The sequence below is a fragment of the Triturus cristatus genome, chromosome 7, assembly GCF_964204655.1.
Source record: "Triturus cristatus chromosome 7, aTriCri1.1, whole genome shotgun sequence".
Classification (NCBI taxonomy): Eukaryota; Metazoa; Chordata; class Amphibia; order Caudata; family Salamandridae; genus Triturus; species Triturus cristatus.
The window spans coordinates 1,439,824,042-1,439,844,287 of NC_140590.1; positions in this window are offsets into that span (position 1 = coordinate 1,439,824,042).

The window sequence follows — 20,246 nt, forward strand, 5'->3', positions numbered from 1 at the left end:
GTTTAGGAGTAGTAAAGTTCTAACTTTACAACTTTACTACTCCTAAACTGAGAAAAATCCTAACTTTAAGACTTTCAGTATTCACAGATGGCATTTAGGAGTCCTAAAGTTAAGACTCCTAACTTTACTACTCCTAAACTGAGAAAAATCCTAACTTTAAGACTTTTGGTATTCACAGAAGGCATTTATGAGTCCTAAAGTTAGGAGTCCTAATTTTACTACTCCTAAACTGAGAAAAATCCTAACTTTAAGACTTTCGGTATTCACAGAAGGCATTTAGGAGTCCTAAAGTTAGGACTCCTAACTTCTGTGAATACCGAAATGAGTAAGTGCCTTCTGTGAATACCAAAATGGTAGTAAGTTTAGGATTTTGTCTTAAGTTAGTTCTGTGAATCGGGCCCTTAGATTTAGCATCAACTGAGAAAGCAGCAAATCGTTCTTGTTCCGAAAAGAACCTAAATGGGCCAAATAAATTCATGCGAACCTTCCCCCGCACCAGTTTAGCTTGTGAGGCATGCCGTTCTCTTTCTAACCTGCCTGGTCCAACTCTCAACCTTTTTTCCAAGACTTTGCAAATGTCACAGTTCTCCATCCACTCTTTGACTTGATTGTCCATGAGTGGCCATAAAAAATGTTCCCTTGTTTGCATAGAAATTTATCACAAATGAGTAATGTTTTCACAATGCAAAAACAATCACAGCCTCAGTATAGCTAACTCTGCTTAAATACAATATAACACATCTCCCTTCTTTTGCATTGAATTGTAACACCAATGAGCAATGCATTCACAATGAAAGAACTCAACACGCAACAAGAGCGATCACAGCATCAGCATAGCTAACACTGCTTAAGTACAATATAAGCTACTTAAGTACAGGACGATCGTGCGTGGCAAGCTCGTCACCAAAATTGTTGTATCTAAAGAAGGCATCTCTCGCATATGATGTGGAAGTAGTTTATTTCATCAAGACATAACCCCATACGCAGTTAGGCCAGGCACAGCCAACAGCTGAACTGACAGATTCAAATTCACTGAATCCATTGATGTTATCATAGAATTTAGGTATTTCATAAGAACAATCATAGCCTCAGCATAGCCAACGCTGCTTAAGTACAATAAAACATATACATTAAAGAAACACATTTGCAGCATTACCTAAGGTTCCGTGTGACCTATGATCAAAGGCCGCATTAAATAAAGAAGACGGACAAACCAGCAATGTTCTGATGAATGACATCAAAACTGTAATTCACTAAGACCTTTCATGGTTCTGGTTCCTTGTCACCCTCGCAGTTTGTTTACCACAAGTTTGATTGTAGATACCATGGGGCATATTATCAAGGGCCATATCTCCGCTTTTTTGGCTTTAAAAGTCAAAAAAGCGGAGATAATATTATCGCCCTATTAACAAGGCGGCATTAACATGCATTAGCGCATGTTAACAGTCGTTTTCCCCACGCCTCGCCTTGCATCGCTAATGAGATGCAAAGTAGGCGTTCCTTTACAAAACAACATGAATAAGGATCCCTAACTGTACTTCGCGGTATTAACAAGCCGGCCCAGGAAACCCATAGCGATATTAAAAGCTGCACTAACCGCGGTTATCGCCGGAAGCTAACGTCTGCTAAATTTCTGACTTAGCTATATGTATAAAGGGAGGTGGATCGTCAGGCTAAGTCCACCATGGCCTATCAACAAGGAATTCCCTATCGCTGCAGTGTTATCGCTGTATTTCCAGCGATATACCCGCATTTTGTCGCTATCACTGGATTAATTATCACCTCGGAGATTAGCGTTGTTAATAACGCGCGAACCGGGCGATAACATCCAGTGATAGCCGGCGATAAATGGAAGCCATCTGTTGATAATATGCCCCCATATGTTGTATTACTAGAGGGTGCCCTTCCTTATGTATTCACTGGTGTGGCGAAGGTGAGAAGAAATGTCCAAGGGATGTACCTTTTCACTTTTAAAGGCAACAAGCTGCCTGTCTCCATGGATGCGTTACTCTTCCATGTCATTGCACCTACAGCTAATATGGTTTAGCAGTACTCCCATGAAAAAGCAGAAGGTCTGGGGACAATTTCATGGGAATGCCTCTTCATTGTTAACTTTTAGCAGCCTGTTTTGACTCTGACTTTCCTTTTTCAGTAACTGCATTTTACAAATATTGAAAGCACTGTAGGTATGGGGTGCATGCGACTCAATGAGACTGATTCACACAGCATTTTGCACATCTAATTTGCACTTAGGTGCCCAAATTAGACCAATTGCCCAGCCTGATTCACATCAAGACCTCACATACGCGTGCCCGCACACACACACGTAGCCTCCCACCATGGAAACACAGTTGCTCTGTCAAAAGCAGCAATAAGTGTGGAATGTAAAGGGAACACCTCCCAAAATGGTTGCATGTAATAATTAGCTTTTGATGATATTGGCCCGTGCAAATTGCAGATAATAATCAAACGCAGCACGTTGTATTTGGAGCTCCGATCTGCTTTAAGATTAATTGGTCTTGGTGGAAAGGCTTATAGTGGAAATCTAAAACATTGGGTTACTCTGAGAAATCCACAATCAGCGTAACATTTTCCTGAATAGTCGTGATTCATTGTGAATCCCTGAACTTGTAGATTTGCTTCAAATGTAGTAGCAGGCATTGGGGAGCAAATGTCTGACTTTTCCAACTTGCTGATTGTGAATTAGCTTGTTTCTAGATTACAGTGCTCAATCATGTATTTTCATATAGCAACAAAAAATATTGTGGAAGTAGTGGAATGAGTTCACTTCAAATGAATCCATTGGATGAAAGAGCTAGATTGTTTTTTAAGTCTGGCCTATAGATAGCTTGAGCTGTCTCGTCAGCCTTATCTACTAACAATTTGTTTTAAAACTACATGCATACACACATAGAGGGCTTTCAATCAGCCCTATTGGTCCATTAATCTCTTCATCTGACATTCACATTTTGATTAAGCCATTCACAGAGAGAAGAATGAGGCAATGGATAAGCCCACTTCAACTACTGGCTCTCTTGTACTATGAATGATATTATTTTGCCTGATCACATATGCAGAGCCAAATAAAAAGTAGCGCACTTTGGTGCCAGGGCTGGTAGGCCAATACTTTTCTTTGCCACTGTATTTTCTATCCATTCTTTGTCATTTATATTTTTAGCCATTCTTGTGTATTTAAATTATGTCTTCTGGGTAAAATAGTTCACTATTTTCTTTGTGCCAATAAAAATCCTATTATCCTGTAAGATGCATTAAAACTGAAAAGAGTTGCTACACCTGTTTAACGTACACATGCCTACAAAGTACTGGTCTACTAAAATTACATGTAATGGTTAATTTATTTCTAAAGTCAACATTTGCATTGGAATTAAATTGCTTCCATGTTTAGGCCGTAGTATGTTATTTTTTCATATTTTCATTTTTGTTCCATATGCTTGCAATAAAAAAATTTAATATAAAATTAACCATTGTGACAATTAGCCAAGGCCGGGTCTATTGGCTTTACCATTGCTTGTCTTACTTTGGTAGGTCGCTGCCTACCAGACAGCGCAGCTGTCTAGCTATGCCAAAGGCATCTTGGAGACTTTCAGAAAGTTGACCTGGGAATACATTGCTCCTGTTTATTGACTTTGTGGTTTGTAACTCATGTTTTTGCCTTTTCATTTGCTGGCTTTATTTGCTTTAGGCTGTAAAGCTTGAGTTCGTACCTCCCCATGCTAAAGCCGTGTTTACAGTATCCTTCCATGAACTCCTTTTCTGTAATAAACAAGCCTTTAAATCTTGTTATCTCATCACATTTGCTGGACATTCAAAGACCGAGGCCAAAAGTCAAGCCGTGTTTTTTTGGGAGTCTAGTGTTTATTTTGTTTTCGTCTGACTTCAAGGTCAGAGCATTTATAGGAAAGAGGAATGCAGCATACTTTCTCCATGGAGACTGATTGCGCCCTTTTAAAAAATATATTTTAGACATAGCCATCTCAAAAAGCATTTATTTCTTCAGCTGCGCAAAACATGTGCACATTTTTTACTAAATTCCTCTTCTTTGGTGAGTGCATTTAATTTGTGAAACTGCCTTTTTAGGAACAAAGTACAAAACCACATTTCAGTCTCAGCGTCAGCCTAACATATGGTGATCTTGGCCAATTTGCACTGTTTATGTCCCATTCACTGGATAAGATCCTTTCACAGGGAAGAGCCAGCCACATTGTAACACAATTTAACAATGATTGGTTTTCACTTTGATGTGTAAGGCATATGCTTTATTTATGACATCTGTGGCAAATCGCTTTGGAGTGTTTGATAAGTTTAAAGGCACTTTTTATGAAAGCTTTTGTGTATTTGGTTTAGCTACACAATAATTATGTTTTCTGTCTGCAAATATGCCTTTTTTCAGGAACACATATATTGCGGGATAAAAACGATTTCCTCATTTGTACTTGCAGGCACTAGGCTCATGATTTCATTGGTGCAGCAGGTGCAGTGGCACAGGGGCCAAAAGGTTTAGGAAACCCACCAAGCACTGATTATTGCAGTATTTTACTACTAAACAAGCAGTCTCAAGTGCAGTTACCTTGCAGGCGCTAGGGTCATGATTTCAATGGTGCAGCAGGTGCAGTGGCACAGGGGCCAAAAGCTCTTGGAAACTCACTGAATACTGATTGTTGCTATATTGTATACAAAACAAGCAGTCACAAGTGTTGTTACTTTGCAGGCACTAGGGTCATGAATTGAATGGTTCAGCATGTACAATGGCAAAGGAGCCAAAAGGTCTAGGAAACCCACTGAACACCGATTATTGCTACATTTTACTGCTAATCAAGCAGTCAGGAGTGCTTTTAAGTCGAGCCTAGAGTCAGCGCGCATGCACTGCTCTGTGAGTGGAGTATGGGATAGAAGCCCCGCCCACTCTCTGCCCATATTTGTCATTGGCTTGTGTCATTGTTCTTCGAAATGCTGGCTTCTGATTCTTAAATAGGCTGGTTGGTCCCTACTTAGTACCACCTTGTCTTCACTTGTAACCTCCCATGGCGACTGGCCCTTTTACTTTGGTTGTTACACTGTACCTGTTCTTAAGTCTGTAAGTACGATTTTCTTTTATTGAGTTTCTCTTGCTGTAGGCACAACGTGCTTTGCTTACATTCAGCGCACCATGCGCGGTTTCACTTTTCAAGCAGCCGGGACAATGGCGGCCACTTCTTTCCAATCCCATAGGTCTCGCATTTAAATGCGAGACCTTTTGCATTGCAAATATTTGTGAAATATTTTTGATAAACAGCAGGCACGCCATTTTTTAACTAAAGGCGGACTAGCATAATGTTTCCAAAGTGCGTGGCTCACCCACATAACTGGGAGATCGCTTCTAGCCACCTGTTTGCTCTCCTGGCAACTTCACCATTTCCAACCTCTCCTAACAGGTGTGGCCAAAAAAAAAGTGGTGGGTGTTGCTGGGAAAATGGCATGCTTCACCTCACTGCAGCCGCCTTCTTTTTTTTTTTTTCCTTTTCTAACTAACGGCTGACTGGCATAATGTTTACATACTGTGTGGCTCACTCAACTAACTGGAAGATCACTTGCCAGCTCCCAGCCACCTGTTTGCCGTCTCGGGAACGCCACCATTTCCGACTTCTCCTACCGTGTGCCTGGAAAAAAGCGGCGGGGTTGCCAGGAGTTTCTTAAGCCTCCTTTACACAAACCATTCACAGGACAAGCAGCGCAGCGAAATCACACTACCAGTCTGCCAGGTAATGTTTTTTTTTTTGCCTTGCACACCGGTAATGCACAATGACTGCTCCAGTGGCTCTCCTCTCTTCAGCCCACCCTGCCCCTTGTTCTGCCCCCCCTCCCGTTCAGGACTCGTGAAATGCTCCATAGAGAAAAGGGCTCTGGGATAGCCTTCTTAAGGCACTGGAAACTGTTTTGTGCATGTGTGAGAGAAATGAAATGAAATGAAATGAAAAATTATATTTATATAGCGCATAAACTACCCGGAGGCCTCGCAGCGGGTAGATGTGTTTGTGTGTCGTTTAAGGGGGTGCACAATATATTTTGTTATTTATGTACTCTAAAGTCCATATGTAATGTAACTGATTCTGTGGCAAAGTGCTCTGAGACCTTCAAGTAGAGTTTGCGCTATATAAAAACACATTAAAAAATACCTGGAAGGTCCCAACCCGTCGTCTTCCTCCCTGCTGTACACTGTATTTTCATTTAGTGTTCCCTGCGTACATTTCCGTCACTCTGTCTGCCTCCTTCATATACCAAGCATTTCCAATGCAATAGGTCTCGCATTCACGAAAGAGTGAGCCATTGGCATTGTAAATGATGATGCCTTTTATTTATGTGTCAAAACAAATAAATAAAAGACTTAGTCATTTACAATTACAATAGCTTAAACTCTTGAAGATGGGAGACCTATTGCATTGCAAATGCTTGTTTCTGTAACCATTGCACCCAATGTAACACATAGCCTAAAGCATCACTGTAATAAAAGCTGAAACCTATTAGACTTTTCTGTCTATCTACAACTTATGTTACATTCATCGCATTTATATGGTACATCTTCACCGTTTTTGTATGGTTCTGAAATGCTTTTGAATCTGGATACACTAAAACGTTGGCAAAAGCATTCTCCATTCTATGACATTAGCACTTCAGCTGTTGTAAACATTATATAAATGCTTATAACCTACCATATGGCATTTCATACCAAGCTTTGGCAAAGCCAATAAGTCTTGCCTGTGCGAGATCTATTGGCTTTGTCAATGTTTTTTTTAGCCATATTACACATCGGCACTAGCTTCAGTGCAGCATAACTGCAAATTTTTAAAAAGTGCTATAACGTGGACAATGCTGGCTGTGTCTTACAGTTTTTTTAATATTGCATTCAGCCATTTGCAACATTAGCAAAGCCAATAAATCTCACATAGGCAAGATGTATTTGCTCAGCCAGTGCTTGTTTTAGAAGAGCACTCAGTTTTCTTCAGAACTCTTCACTTTAGAGATTAGGAGGGAGTTACACAAAACACGAAGGTCAAGATAACAATCAGGACGTAAATCCCTTTTACATGCAGATGGGAGTTTGAGCCTAAAACGGGATTGCAATTCAGGTGCAAATTGCAAAGTTTGGGGATTGTGTCCTAACGATTTTTGCAAGGTACATTCTCGTGGTGAAAACTTATTATACTCCATTCCACGACCTGAAACTCTGAACCAGCTACAATTGTTCACCATTTAAATACTGAACACTGCACAATCTATACTTTATCGGGCACACCGCTTATGCATACAGTGTATGCCCAAATTGTAGTGAAGCTTTAGATGGGAACAATGAGGAGCTTGGGGAGGGGATGAATTGAATGTTGATGGATGTTAAATATTTCTGAAAACATATGTAGCAACTCTTGCCATTCAGTAAGGTACAAAGAAGACCTTTAACAAAGTGATTCCTCCTGGTGGCTTTCTCAGCATGTGAGTTACCAAGCTGGAATTTTGTACTTTTTTGGTCGAGCCTGGGCAGCGCAAGCGCTGCTCTGCAAGGCATGCTGTATTAAGGTATGAACGTGAAGCTTCACCCACTTTCCGCCCAGGTTTTTCATTGGCTTGTGTCATTGTCCATTGTAAACTGTGGCTTTTCATCAGCCAATAGGCTTAGTAGTACCTCCTTAGTACCACCTTTTCCCATTTTGTATCCCCCATGAGGACACCTCCTGTTATGTGTGTTGTTGCTCAGTCGGTTTTAATTACAGCCTCTGAGCACTATTTTCTCAAAGAGCTTTGTCCTGGGTGCTCTTGCCGGCAGGACAAGCCAGGACAGCTCTCGCCTAACGCATTTGCAATACAAAAGGTTTCGCATTTGCAAGAGTTTAAGCTATTGACATTGTAAATGACAATGCCTTTTATTTATCTGTTTAAAAAAACATATATATAAAAGGCATTGTCATTTATAATGCCAATAGTTCAAACTCTCGTAAATGCGAGACCTATTGCATTGCCAATACTCGTTTCATTGGATCTGAGAGCAGATCGAGTGCATTTTCAGCTTCTCCAGTCCTGCAGGAAGTCAGCTTTGGTGTGGCGCTCGTGTGGTGGAAAGCTTTATAAAATAGAACCTTGCGTGTGTTCGGAGATCCAGCTCTTGGATTCATTCTTCCCTGGTAGGGAGGAGGGTTTATTTTGTTACTAAGAGGTTGGCCTTTTCTCTCTGTGAGGCAGGTAGGATATGCGCTGTTCACTGAAGTAGTCAATGCATGATCATGAGTTGCCTTTTACTTTAACAAGAGGAATTTGAAGGTTGCCTTTGCTGAATCAAGAGCAACTTTGTTCCTTGATAAGGGTTGTGCGGTCGGACGACCAACTGAGTATCACGTCAGGTGCTTCCTTCATTTAGCTCCTTGGAATTTGCACTTCATCTTAGCAGACAGTCCAATTAAAACACACTTTTCATGATCTAGTGAGGACAGTACCATATTGAGAACCTAGGCAATCTTGTGTGACAGGAGAAAAAAGAAATGATCTCATGTAGTGGACTTAGGTGGTAGAAGACATTTTGCGTAACAGCTTGACTTGCTTTTTGAAAGCCATGTCACTGTAGCATATAGTCCTATGGTATGTATCTATGATGGAATACTCCAGGATCCCCTTGTTGGTAACCAGTCAAACTCTATAGAAGTGGTATTTATTCTTTTAAATTACTCTTCAAACTTAAGCACTGGAATGGTGTCTTCAAAAAGTATTGAGCTGCCGGATGTTCTTTGTTCAAGCACCTCTACTATGGAACTTGATTTCTGAAAGAATAAGCATATTTGACAATCAGCTAAATTTTCGCCGTTTTAAAAACATGTCTGATTGCATAGACATATTTAAATAACACAGACCGCTTCTAAAAAAAAGTTGTTAGGTGCCTGCATTCACGAATACTCATATTCTCATACTTTTCTTGGACACCGTATCCCTATGCATAGCGAGGGGCACTGTGCCCAGCATCGCGAGGTGCGGCAAACTAAATCTCAGACTCTAGGACCCATGCACTTCCAAAGGGTGCCAGGGATCTGAAGTGAATCAGAGCGCTTCATGGCCTTTTTTAGGGTATGAAGCTCAATATAACCTCTTCTACAGGACATAACGCAGAGCTATCTTGTTATATAGGGGACATAATTTTATCGCCTGGCTTGATAATATGCCCCTAACAGCTCTGTTGTGAGTTACTGTGCTCTGGAGACGTTGTAGATTTCATGATGTAGCCTTTCTCTAGCGGTGTCTTCTGTACTTGAATGCATATATATGTCACAGCAGGAACAGTCTAGGTAGCTGGTAGGGGGAAGAAGAATTGGCCCCTATAGTATTACACATGGTATGGGCCGCCTGTAGATGACGGTTTGAATTGTAAAATGTGTATAATACTTGAAACCTCTGACAAGTGCCATCTTCGAGGGGTAAAAACCCTGTTCTTTTGTATTTTCTTCCTTCACGACTAAATCTGTACCGCTTAGCACCCCTGTCACGAGGAGGTCACTACTTTAAATCACCTCATCCATCCCTCCGAAGCAGACGGCGCCATGACAGCTCCTCCGCAGAGCTCGCTGCACGTGGCCCCGCAGTCACATCTGCGCGGCCCGCCTGCTTCCGAACGTCCATTTGACTCCGCGCCGCGTCATTTTTCATTTCTCGTTAAGGCCGTTGTCGCTTTCCAGTGTGGTTCGGATTCCAAGCCGCTCTCTCTCTCGCCTTCCCTTCTGCTCTTCAGTGAACATGCTTCAATCTGTGTTCCCCCAGCTCTCTTTTTTTTAGGACATAAAGGTGTAATGAAGTATTGATCATGTTGCAGCAGCCACCTGATTGTGAGCAGAAGATATAAATATACATATAAATATCGATGTACAGATGGACTATCCAATGATGTGACAGTAGGTGTGCGTGGGCCTGGAACAAACAGAGCAAGACTGGAGAATGTGAATAAGATCGAATGGTTAGCTGGCCATCTCAGGGGCCGGCCGGAAGAAATGTTATTGTACTGCATCCGATCTGTGTCTAACGACAGTAGAATATCACTGGGGTGAGCGGGTGTATACTGCTGGGTTCCTTAACAGAATAGTATCAGAAAAGTGACACTTTATCCTCATGTGATATTTTACAGGTGAAACGAGGTTGAGTATGAGTTATTATGGACTTATTGGCAATAACTCAATCGCTATGGAAAAATAATTCTTTATTTTTTTCTTTTTGTGTCTTGATGTGTTTTATGGTTTGAGTTGATGCTGGTAATTTGTTATTTGTTTCACGCTGATATATGTAATGTTTGTACCAAATAGATTTGGCTATCACTATACATGAAAAAACACGGAATTCAAAAAACTAAAGGAATTTGATATGAAAGAATTTTTCTGATACGCTAGATTTATGTATCTGTTGGGTCTTCTCAAGTAATATTGATTATTGGCCTTCCGGGGGTTTCTTGTTTGGATTGTAACTCATTGAACCCTCCCCATTTGTTAGACCCTATTGGATCAGACCCCTTTAATGTTTATTTATATATTATATATTGTAGGTGATGCAGGGCATTTTGTACGTGCTCCATGCTCCAGCAGGCAGCCCTATTAATAATGCCTGAATAGGACTGCTGGAATGTTTTGAGTGAAGGACGTCTTGTCACCGGGAGCCTTAGAAATAACTGAATTAGATTGTGGACATGATCGCATCTGTTACTACCGTCTTCAAATCAGGCCCCGGAGGGAAATATTTGATGTTACATATTACTCTGAGATGGTAGTTGGCGCCTGCCCTTTAAGTGGGTGTCCAAGTTAAGTCTTGAGCTTGAAATTACAGAAAAATATTTTGCTAAAGAACATGTTCTAGGTGGAGTCCCCAATTTGTTCATGTGCTCAGTTCAGTCAGTGGTGAGGTCGGAGTTTTATTTGAAAAATAAAACAAGGATCAAGGAGTCTTTTTTTCTTCTGAGAATCAAACTTTATATTCAAGTTTTTCATCCAGGTTTTTATTTCAAGGATGTAGGTGGATATGGTCAGGAGGCTGTTTGGGGAGTTCAGTTTCAGATGCACAGTTCTTAATTTATAAAAATAAGTCCTGACCCCCAAAGGTTTTCTCAGAAGTCTTGGCTGGTGCTATTGAAGGTTGTGGGTCAAATGCCAAGGCTGCAATGTCTTGATTGCACCGCATGCCATTGCCCCTTTAACCACACCACAAGACACTCCCTGCCTCTTTATCTCAATCTTGCTAGTTTTTCCATCCTCCCAGGTTTCTTCCATTGTCACTGTTTTCCATAATTCTCTTCTTTCTTCTTTCCTCCTTTTGTGCTTTTCTCTCTCTCTTGATATGGATCAATGTCTATGGAGCAAAAAACAAGTGCTGGTCAAGAACGATAAATGCTGGTGCCCCGGGCAGCTACCACCTGCTCAAATTAAGCATTGCAGGTGCAAATTTGAGGTGTCATTTGTGTATTGGTGAAAGACAACGCCCTATTTCAGCAGGGGTTAAGCTAGTGGCTCACAGTAAATATTAACAAGCATCGAAATGCAATAGGTCTCGCCTTTGATTAAGTTAAAGGCATTTGCTTTGCTAATGGTATTGTGTAGCAAAGCAAATGGCTTTAGCTTAATGAAAGGTGAGACTTAATGTTAGTCAGTTTCAGTCAGTGTCAATCAGTGTCAGTCAGTGTCAGTCATTGTCAGTCAGTCATTGTCAGTCAGTCAGTGTCAGTCAATCAGTGTCAGTCAGTCAGTCAGTGTCAGTCAGTGTCAGTCAGTCAGTGTCAGTCAGTCAGTGTCAGTCAGTGTCAGCCAGTCAGTGTCAGTCAGTCAATGTAAGTCCATGTCAGTCAGTGTCAGTAAGTCAGTGTCAGTCAGTCAGTGTCAGTCAGTCAGTGTCAGTCAGTGTCAGTCAGTCAGTCTGTCAGTCAGTCAGTCAGACAGTGTCAGTGTCAGTGTCAGTGTCAGTCAGTCAGTCAGTGTCAGTCAGTCAGTGTCAGTCAGTCAGTGTCAGTCAGTGTCAGTCGTCAGTCATTCAATGTCAGACAGTCAGTGTCAGTCAGTGTCTGTCAGCCAGTGTCAATCAGTCAGTGTCAGTCAGTGTCAGTCAGTCAGTGTCAGTCAGTCAGTGTCAGTCACTGTCAGTCAGTGTCAGTCAGTGTCAGTCACTGTCAGTCAGTCAGTGCCAGTCAGTGTCAGTCAGTCAGTGTCACTCAGTCAGTATCAGTCAGTGTCAGTCAGTGTCAGTCAGTCAGTGTCCCCAATGTGTTCATCTGCTCAGTTCAGTCAGTGGTGAGGTTGGAGTTTTATTTGAAAAATAAAACAAGGATCAAGGAGTCTTTTTTTCTTCTGAGAATCAAACTTTATATTCAAGTTTTTCATCCAGGTTTTTCTTTCAAGTATGCAGGTGGATATGGTCAGGAGGCTGTTTGGGGAGTTCAGTTTCAGATGCACAGTTCTTAATTTATAAAAATAAGTCCTGACCCCCAAAGGTTTTCTCAGAAGCCCTAGCTGGCGCTATTGAAGATCGTGGGTCAAATACCAAGGCTGCAATGTCTTGATTGCACCGCATGCCATTGCCCCTTTAACGACACCACAAGACACTCCCTGCCTCTTTATCTCAATCTTGCTAGTTTTTCCATCCTCCCAGGTTTCTTCCATTGTCACTGTTTTCCATAATTCTCTTCTTTCCTCCTTTTGTGCTTTTCTCTCTCTCTTGATATGGATCGATGTCTATGGAGCAAAAAACAAGTGCTGGTCAAGAACGATGAGTGCTGGTGCCCCGAGCAGCTACCACCTGCTCAAATTAAGCACTGCAGGTGCAAATTTGAGGTGTCGTTTGTGTATTGGTGAAAGACAAAGCCCTATTTTAGCAGGGGTTAAGCTAGTGGCTCACAGTAAATATTAACAAGCATTGAAATGCAATAGGTCTCGCATTTGATTAAGTTAAAGGCATTTGCTTTGCTAATGGTATTGTGTAGCAAAGCAAATGGCTTTAACTTAATGAAATGCTAGACCTAATGTTAGTCAGTGTCAGTCAGTGTCAGTCAGTCAGTGTCAGTCAGTGTCAGTCAGTCAGTTTCAGTCAGTCAGTTTCAGTCAGTGTCAGTCAGTGTCAGTCATTGTCAGTCAGTCATTGTCAGTCAGTCAGTGTCAGTCAATCAGTGTCAGTCAGTCAGTGTCAGTCAGTCAGTCAGTCAGTGTCAGTCAGTGTCAGTCAGTCAGTCAGTGTCAGTCAGTGTCAGTCAGTCAGTGTCAGTCAGTGTCAGTCAGTCAGCGTCAGTCAGTGTAAGCCAGTCAGTGTCAGTCAGTCAATGTAAGTCCATGTCAGTCAGTGTCAGTAAGTCAGTGTCAGTCAGTCAGTGTCAGTTAGTGTCAGTAAGTCAGTCAGTGTCAGTGTCCATCAGTCAGTGTCAGTCAGTCAGTGTCAGTCAGTCAGTGTCAGTCAGTCTGTGTCAGTCAGTGTCAGTCACTCAGTGTCAGTCGTCAGTCAGTCAGTGTCAGTCAGTGTCTGTCAGTCAGTGTCAATCAGTCAGTGTCAGTCTGTGTCAGTCAGTGTCAGTCAGTGTCAGTCAGTCAGTGCCAGTCAGTGTCAGTCAGTCAGTGTCAGTCAGTCAGTGTCAGTCACTGTCAGTCACTGTCAGTCACTGTCAGTCACTGTCAGTCAGTCAGTGCCAGTCAGTGTCAGTCAGTCAGTGTCAGTCAGTCAGTATCAGTCAGTGTCAGTCAGTCAGTGTCAGTCAGTGTCAGTCAGTCAATGTCAGTCAGTATGAGTCAGTCAGTGTCAGTCAGTCATTGTCAGTCAGTGTGAGTCAGTCAGTGTCAGTCAGTCAGTATCGGTCAGTGTCAGTCAGTGTCAGTCAGTCAGTGTCAGTCAGTCAATGTCAGTCAGTGTGAGTCGGTCAGTGTGAGTCAGTCAATGTCAGTCAGTGTGAGTCAGTCAGTGTCAGTCAGTCATTGTCAGTCAGTCATTGTCAGTCATTGTCAGTCAGTGTCAGTCAGTGTCAGTCAGTCACAGTCAGTCAGTGTCAGTCAGTTTCAGTCAGTGTCAGTCAGTCAGAGTCAGTCAGTCCAGTGTCAGTCAGTCAGTGTCAGTCAGTCAGTGTCAGTCAGTGTCAGTGAGTCAGTGTCAGTCAGTGTCAGTTAGTCATAGTCAGTCAGTGTCAGGCAGTTTCAGTCAGTTTCAGTCAGTGTCAGTCAGTCAAGTGTCAGTCAGTCAGTGTCAGTCAGTCAGTGTCACAGTCAGTTAGTGTCAGTCAGTGTCAGTCAGTGTCAGTCAGTCAGTTTCAGTCAGTCAGTTTCAGTCAGTGTCAGTCAGTGTCAGTCATTGTCAGTCAGTCATTTTCAGTCAGTCAGTGTCAGTCAATCAGTGTCAGTCAGTCAGTGTCAGTCAGTCAGTCAGTGTCAGTGAGTGTCAGTCAGTCAGTGTAAGTCAGTCAATGTAAGTCGATGTCAGTCAGTGTCAGTAAGTCAGTGTCAGTCAGTCAGTGTCAGTCAGTCAGTGTCAGTCAGTGTCAGTCAGTCAGTCAGTGTCAGTGTCAGTGTCCATCAGTCGGTGCCAGTCAGTCAGTCAGTGTCAGTCAGTCAGTGTCAGTCAGTCAGTGTCAGTCAGTGTCAGTCAGTCGGTGTTAGTCGTCAGTCAGTCAATGTCAGTCAGTCAGTGCCAGTCAGTGTCTGTCAGTCAGTGTCAATCAGTCAGTGTCAGTCAGTCAGTCAGTGTCAGTCAGGCAGTGTCAGTCAGTGTCAATCAGTGTCAGTCACTGTCAGTGAGTCAGTGCCAGTCAGTGTCAGTCAGTCAGTGTCAGTCAGTGTCAGTCACTGTCAGTCAGTCAGTGCCAGTCAGTGTCAGTCAGTCAGTGTCAGTCAGTCAGTATCAGTCAGTGTCAGTCAGTGTCAGTCAGTCAGTGTCAGTCAGTGTCAGTCAGTGAATGTCAGTCAGTGTCAGTCAGTCAGTGTCAGTCAGTCATTGTCAGGCAGCCAGTGTCAGTCAGTCATTGTCAGTCAGTGTCAGTCAGTGTCAGTCAGTGTCAGTCAGTGTCAGTCAGTTTCAGTCAGTGTCAGTCAGTCAGAGTCGGTCAGTCAAGTGTCAGTCAGTCAGTCAGTGTGAGTCAGTGTGAGTCAGTCAGTAAGTGTCAGTCAGTCACAGTCAGTCAGTGTCAGTCAGCTTCAGTCAGTGTCAGTCAGTCAAGTGTCAGTCAGACAGTGATAGTCAGTCAGTGTCAGTCAGTCAGTGTCAGTCAGTGTCAGTCAGTGTCAGTCAGTGTCAGTCAGTGTCAGTCAGTCAGTGACAGTCAGTGCCAGTCAGTGTCAGTCAGTCAGTGTCAGTCAGTGTCAGTCAGTCAGTGTCAGTCAGTGTCAGTCAGTCAATGTCAGTCAGTATGAGTCAGTCAGTGTCAGTCAGTCATTGTCAGTCAGTGTGAGTCAGTCAGTGTCAGTCAGTCAGTATCGGTCAGTGTCAGTCAGTGTCAGTCAGTCAGTGTCAGTCAGTCAATGTCAGTCAGTGTGAGTCAGTCAGTGTGAGTCAGTCAATGTCAGTCAGTGTGAGTCAGTCAGTGTCAGTCAGTCATTGTCAGTCAGTCATTGTCAGTCAGTCATTGTCAGTCATTGTCAGTCAGTATCAGTCAGTGTCAGTCAGTCACAGTCAGTCAGTGTCAGTCAGTTTCAGTCAGTGTCAGTCAGTCAGAGTCAGTCAGTCCAGTGTTAGTCAGTCAGTGTCAGTCAGTCAGTGTCAGTCAGTGTCAGTGAGTCAGTGTCAGTCAGTGTCAGTTAGTCATAGTCAGTCAGTGTCAGGCAGTTTCAGTCAGTTTCAGTCAGTGTCAGTCAGTCAAGTGTCAGTCAGTCAGTGTCAGTCAGTCAGTGTCACAGTCAGTTAGTGTCAGTCAGTGTCAGTCATGTCAGTCAGTGTCAGTCAGTCAGTTTCAGTCAGTCAGTTTCAGTCAGTGTCAGTCAGTGTCAGTCATTGTCAGTCAGTCATTTTCAGTCAGTCAGTGTCAGTCAATCAGTGTCAGTCAGTCAGTGTCAGTCAGTCAGTCAGTGTCAGTCAGTGTCAGTCAGTCAGTGTAAGTCAGTCAATGTAAGTCGATGTCAGTCAGTGTCAGTAAGTCAGTGTCAGTCAGTCAGTGTCAGTCAGTCAGTGTCAGTCAGTGTCAGTCAGTCAGTCAGTGTCAGTGTCAGTGTCCATCAGTCGGTGCCAGTCAGTCAGTCAGTGTCAGTCAGTCAGTGTCAGTCAGTCAGTGTCAGTCAGTGTCAGTCAGTCGGTGTTAGTCGTCAGTCAGTCAATGTCAGTCAGTCAGTGCCAGTCAGTGTCTGTCAGTCAGTGTCAATCAGTCAGTGTCAGTCAGTCAGTCAGTGTCAGTCAGGCAGTGTCAGTCAGTGTCAATCAGTGTCAGTCACTGTCAGTGAGTCAGTGCCAGTCAGTGTCAGTCAGTCAGTGTCAGTCAGTGTCAGTCACTGTCAGTCAGTCAGTGCCAGTCAGTGTCAGTCAGTCAGTGTCAGTCAGTCAGTACCAGTCAGTCAGTGTCAGTCAGTCAGTGTCAGTCAGTGTCAGTCAGTGAATGTCAGTCAGTGTCAGTCAGTCAGTGTCAGTCAGTCATTGTCAGGCAGCCAGTGTCAGTCAGTCATTGTCAGTCAGTGTCAGTCAGTGTCAGTCAGTCTCAGTCAGTGTCAGTCAGTTTCAGTCAGTGTCAGTCAGTCAGAGTCGGTCAGTCAAGTGTCAGTCAGTCAGTCAGTGTGAGTCAGTGTGAGTCAGTCAGTCAGTGTCAGTCAGTCACAGTCAGTCAGTGTCAGTCAGTTTCAGTCAGTGTCAGTCAGTCAAGTGTCAGTCAGACAGTGATAGTCAGTCAGTGTCAGTCAGTGTCAGTCAGTGTCAGTCAGTGTCAGTCAGTGTCAGTCAGTCAGTGACAGTCAGTGACAGTCAGTGTCAGTCAGTTTCAGTAAGTGTCAGTCAGTCAGTCAGTGACAGTCAGTCAGTGTCAGTCAGTCAGTGTCAGTCAGTGTCAGTCAGTGTCAGTCAGTGTCAGTCAGTCAGTGTCAGTCAGTCAGTCAGTGTCAGTCAGTGTCAGTCAGTCAGTGACAGTCAGTGACAGTCAGTGTCAGTCAGTTTCAGTAAGTGTCAGTCAGTCAGTCAGTGACAGTCAGTCAGAGTCGGTCAGTGTCAGTCAGTCAGTGTCAGTCAGTCAGTTTCAGTCAGTGTCGGTCAGTCAGTGTCAGTCAGTGTCAGTCAGTCAGTGTCAGTAAGTATCAGTCAGTCAGTGTCAGTCAGTGTTAGTCAGTCATTGCCAGTCAGTCAGTTTCAGTCAGTGTCAGGCAGTCAATGTCAGTCAGGCAATGTCAGTCAGTCAGTGTCAGTCAGTCAATGTCAGTCAGTCAGTGTCAATCAGTCAGTGTCAGTCAGATTCAGTCAGTGTCATTCAGTGTCAGTCAGTCAGTGTCAGTCAGTATGTGTCAGTCAGTCAGTCAGTGTCAGTGTCAGTCAGTGTCAGTCAGTCACAGTCAGTCAGTGTCAGTCAGTGTCAGTCAGTCACGTGTCAGTCAGACAGTGACAGTCAGTCAGTGTCAAGTCAGTCACTGTCAATCAGTCATTGTCAGTCAGTCAGTGTCAGTCAGTCAGTGTCAGTCAGTGTCAGTAAGTATCAGTCAGTCAGTGTCAGTCAGTGTCAGTCAGTCATTGTCAGTCAGTCAGTTTCAGTCAGTGTCAGTCAGTCAATGTCAGTCAGTCAGTGTCAGACAGTGTCAGTCAGTCAGTGTCAGTCAGATTAAGTCAGTGTCAGTCCGTGTCAGTCAGTCAGTGTCAGTCAGTAAGTGTCAGTCAGTCAGTGTCAGTGTCAGTCAGTGTCAGTCAGTGAGTGTCAGTCAGTGAGTGTCAGTCAGTGAGTGTCAGTCATCGTCAGTCAGTGTCAGTCAGTCAGTGTCACTCAGTCAGTTTCAGTCAGTCAGTTTCAGTCAGTGAGTGTCAGTCAGTCTCAGTCAGTGTATGCTAGTCAGTGAGTGTCAGTCAGTGAGTGTCAGTCAGTGTCTGTCAGAGTCAGTCAGTGTCATTCAGTGAGTGTCAGTCAGTGAGTGTCAGTCAGTGAGTGTCAGTCAGTGTCTGTCAGTCAGTGTCAGTCAGTCAGTGTCAGTCAGTCAGTGTCAGTCTTTTTCCGTCAGTGTCAGTCAGTCAGTTTCAGTCAGTGTCAGTCAGTGTCAGTCAGAGTCAGTCAGTTTCAGTCAGTGACAGTCAGTTAGTGTCAGTCACTGTCAGTCAGTGTCAGTGTCAGTCAGTCAGTCAGTCAGTCAAGCCAGTGTCAGTCAGTCAGTGTCAGTCAGTCAGTCGGTCAGTCAGTGTCAGTCAGTCAGTGTCAGTCAGTGTCAGTCAGTGTCAGTCAGTCAGTGTCATTCAGGCAGTGATAGTCAGTTTCAGTCAGTCAGTGTCAATCAGTCAGTGTCAGTCAGTCAGTTTCAGTCAGTCAGTTTCAGTCAGTCAGTGTCAGTCAGTCAGTTTCAGTCAGTCTCAGACAGTGTATGTCAGTCAGTCAGTGTCAGTCAGTCAGTGTCAGTCAGTGTCAGTCAGTGTCAGTCAGAGTCAGTCAGTGTCAGTCAGTCAGTGAGTGTCAGTCAGTGAGTGTCAGTCAGTGAGTGTCAGTCAGTGTCTGTCAGTCAGTGTCAGTCAGTCAGTGTCAGTCAGTGTCAGTCAGTGTTAGTCAGTCAGTGTCAGTCATTGTCAGTCAGTGTCAGTCAGTGTCAGTCAGTCAGTGTCAGTCAGTGTCAGTCAGAGTCAGTCAGTGTTAATCAGTGTCAGTCAGTCAGTGTCAGTCAGTGTCAGTGTCAGTCAGTCAAGCCAGTGTCAGTCAGTCAGTGTCAGTCAGTCAGTCAAGCCAGTGTCAGTCAGTCAGTGTCAGTCAGTCAGTCAGTCGGTCAGTCAGTGTCAGTCAGTCAGTGTCAGTCAGTGTCAGTCAGTCATTGTCAGTCAGTCAGTGTCAGTCAGTCAGTGTCAGTCAGGCAGTGTCAGTCAGTCAGTCAGTGTCAGTCAGTCAGTGTCAGCTAGAACAGTTCTGCAGACCTGGTTCTCTGGCTCTAAAGCAGCTCTGCTGACCTGGTTCTCTCCCTCTAAAGCAGCTCTGCTGACCTGGTTTCTCTGGCTCTACAGCAGCTCTGCTGACCTGGTTCTCTGGCTCTAGAGCAACTCTGCTGACCTAGTTCTGAGGCTCTAGAGCAGCTCTGCTGACCTGGTTCTCTGGCTTTACAGCGGCTCTGCCTACCTGGTTCTCTGGCTCTAAAGCAGCTCTGCTGACCCGTTTCTATTTCTCTAAAGTAATTCTGCTGACCTGGTTCTCTGGCTCTAGAGCAGCTCTGCTGACCTGGTTATCTGGCTCTAAAGCAGCTCTGCTGACCCGGTTTTCTCTCTCTAAAGCAGTTCTGCTGACCTAGTTCTCTCCCTCTAAAGCAGCTCTGCTGACCTGGTTCTCTCCCTCTACAGCAGCTCTGCTGATCTGGTTTCTCTGGCTCTACAGTAGCTCTGCTGACCTGGTTCTCTGGCTCTAGAGCAACTCTGCTGACCTAGTTCTTAGGCTCTAGAGCAGCTCTGTTGACCTGGTTCTCTGGCTCTACAACAGCTCTGCTGACCTGGTTCTCTGACTCTAAAGCAGCTCTGCTGACCCGGTTGTATGGCTGTAAAGCAGTTTTGCTGACCTGGTTCTCTGGCTCTAGAGCAGATCTGCTGACCTGGTTCTCTGGCTCTAAAGCAGCTCTACTGACCTGGTTCTTTCCCTCTAAAGCAGCTCTGCTGACCCGGTTCTATGGCTCTAAAGCAGTTCTGCTGACCTGGTTCTCTGGCTCTAGAGCAGCTCTGCTGACCTGGTTCTCTCCCTCTAAAGCAGCTCTGCTGACCTGGTTTCTCTGGCTCTACAGCAGCTCGGCTGACCTGGTTCTCTGACTCAAGAGTAGCTCTGCTGACCTGGTTCTTAGGCTCTAGAGCAGTTCTGCTGACGTGGTTCTCTGGCTCTAGAGCAGCTCTGCTGACCTGGTTCTCTGTCTCTAAAGCAGCTCAGCTGACCTGTTTCTCTGGCTCTAGAGCAGCTGTGCTGACCTGGTTCTTAGGCTCCCTCTGCTGACCTGGTTCTCTCCCTCTAAAGCAGCTCTGCTGACCTGATACTCTCCCTCTAAAGCAGCTCTGCTGACCTGATTTCTCTGGCTCTAGAGCCGATCTGCTGACCTGGTTCTCTGGCTCTAGAGCAGCTCTGCTGACCTGGTTCTTAGGCTCTAGAGCAGCTC